This window comes from Scyliorhinus torazame, chromosome 9, assembly GCF_047496885.1.
Source record: "Scyliorhinus torazame isolate Kashiwa2021f chromosome 9, sScyTor2.1, whole genome shotgun sequence".
In the NCBI taxonomy this organism is placed as follows: domain Eukaryota; kingdom Metazoa; phylum Chordata; class Chondrichthyes; order Carcharhiniformes; family Scyliorhinidae; genus Scyliorhinus; species Scyliorhinus torazame.
This window is the reverse complement of record NC_092715.1, coordinates 245,127,336-245,130,186: the sequence shown is the minus strand read 5'-3', so window position 1 is coordinate 245,130,186 and position 2,851 is coordinate 245,127,336.

Sequence of the window (2,851 nt, the reverse complement as noted above, 5' to 3'; positions counted from 1 at the left end):
AGACTTGACCTCTGATATTTGGGAACTGAGAAGAGATAACGGATATCCAAGGTTCCGAATAGACACAGAGATCCATCACTGACCTTTTTTAAATTTCAGATCTTAACCGATATGGCCTCATTTGATCCTTCAATCTGTATAGTGTCCCTCCTTACAACTGTAATTGATTCTTTAATCAATAATACAACACCACCACCATTTTACCCCCTACCTATCCTGCCTGAAAACTCTATATCCAGGGATGTTGAGCTGCCATTTTTGTCCCTCTTTATGCCAAGTCATGGTCATAGTGATGGTATCATGCTGCCTTGTGTCTATCTGGGCCCTCAGTTCACCGTCTTTATTTGCTAACTCTTTACATTTCCATGTACACCTTTTAGCACTGCCAGATTCCTGTGCTGTACAGTTTTTAACCTGTGCTTCTTTTGTTTTTCAGAGTCACTCATTGATTTTCCAATTCCAATTCCCTACTCTGAATTTGCCCTCCGTTTCCCATTCCTCTGCATATCTAGATTAAATGTTTCCCCTCCAAGCTGCTCTTATGAATCTTCCGACGAGATATTCATCCCAGTCCTTTTCAGGTGCACCTTTCCCAAATGCCTCAGGAATCCAATGCCCTCCCTCCGACGCACCTTTACAGCTACATGTTTAATTGCTCAATTCTCCTATTTCTATTCTCAGTAGAATGTGGGACGGGGGGAATCCTGAGATTGCTGCTTTAGAAGAACAAAGAACAAAGAACAATACAGCACAGGAACAGGCCCTTCGGCCCTCCATGCCTGTACCGGTCATGATACCAACCTTTGCCAAAACCCTAAAGAACAAAGAACAATAGAGGTCTTGTTTTTCAATCTCCTGTCCAGTTATCTAACATCTGCTTTCAGGACCTCATCCCCTTTCCTGCCTAACTCATAGGTATCAATGTGGAACACGAGCTCTGGCTGATCACCCTCTCCCCAGAAGAATGTTCTCCAGCTGTTCCATAACAATCGTGACTCCAGAACCAAGATGGAAACATACCGCCCTGGGGTATATCCACAGCCACAGAAATGCCTGTCGGTTTCCCTAAATAATGAATCCCCTATAAATACTGTTCGTCCTTCCTTCTTTCTCCCCTCCTGTATAGGAGAGCCGCTTATCGTGCCACTAACCGGGCTCTGACTGCACTCCTCTGAGGAACCCTGGTAGCATCCACGACTTCCCACATATTACAGGACACATATTCCTCAAGAACTAGCTGTCCTTCTATGGCTTCAATTCATTTCTCTTACGCTAACTTTATTTTATTTGGATTTTGTGATATTGTTTTATCTTATCTGGCCTTGGCATATTTGGCTTCCCTATTGCTTGTGGGTTCTTACTTAAAATCTTAGTAGCTACATCTTTTAAAAACAATGCATTTTTCTCATTTGCAACCACGTAAAGACCCTCCCGAGCAGCGGTTTCTCACCAATCAATGAACTTCTGTATCTCCAGTCATCTCACTCTTGGATATTTTCAAACTCAGCCCTCTCGTGCAACTTGTCAACTCCTCGTCTCCTGGAGGCTGAGAGAGATAGAATAAAAGAAAGCAAAGAGCATCTCCTTCTCCACCTCACCAAACTCGCTCGCTCACCAAACTCATAATAATTCCACTATGTACCAGCCGCATGCCGAATCACTTTACTGGTTGCATGTTTCCCTATCCTATAAAAGCAAGTCAGGCAGGACAATTACTGCTCCTCCTGATTAGCATTGCTAACTCAAGGATCTACCCTTGCCTTCTTCCTTTCCTCACCTACAGCCTTTAAGTACCAGCAGACATGGACTCAAATGTCACTAGTTGCTGGTGACATCTAACCCGACCATCCCTCTCGGCTCCTCCGCTTTATCTGAGAACACAGCCTGCTCCGCGTACATCCATGTGCCGGAGGCCACACGTTCTTCATTCTCGATGAAGATCAGCTCATTCAAACTTCTGCCACTGATATTGTCTGCATCAGCAAGACCTGTTTGTTCACCACTGCTGACCTGGCTGATCTGCATTGACCCCTGGTTCACCAGCAACTCAAAATTAAAATCACAGAATCACAGTGCAGAAGAGGCCCTTCGGCCCATCGAATCTGCACGGACGCATGAAAGACACCTGACCTGACTGCCTAATCACATTTGCCATCACTTGTTCCATAGCCTTGAATGTTATCATGTGCCAAATTCTCATCCAGGTACTTTTTAAAGAATGTGAGGCAGCCCGCCACTACCACGCTCCCAGGCAGTGCGTTCCAGACCGTCACCAGCCACTGGGTAAAAATGTTTTTCCTCAAATTCCTCCCTAAACCTCCTGCCTCTCACCTTGAACTTGTGTCCCCTCGTGACTAACCCTCCAACTAAGGGGAACGGCCGCTTCCTATCCACCCTGTCCATGCCCCTCATAATCCTGTACGCCTCAATCAGGTCACCCCAAATGTTCATTGTGTATTAATCCTTTCAAGACCTTCTCCTTCCCTATCTCTGTAATCTCTGACAGCCACACACCCACAACCCACTTAAACCGAGTTCTCCTGCCTCCTGGTCCTTTTGCATTTCCATTGTCTGCAATTCCCCAATGAGGGCCATACCTCCAGCTGCCTCAGCCCCTTGGTCCGGAATACTCGCCCAAAACCCCTCTGGCTCCATTAACAGCCTTCTTAAAACATATTTGCACCTAGTCCTCCTAATGTCTCCTTTGACTCGAGATCCATTTGAACCTGATTCAAGCTCTGTAAGGTTCCTCCCTTAATCAATAAAATCTTTTTGAAGAAAATTAAAAGAAGAAAGCGGAAACAATTAGAGTTGCAAATATTTTTAATATTTTTGCTATTACTAGCGCGAT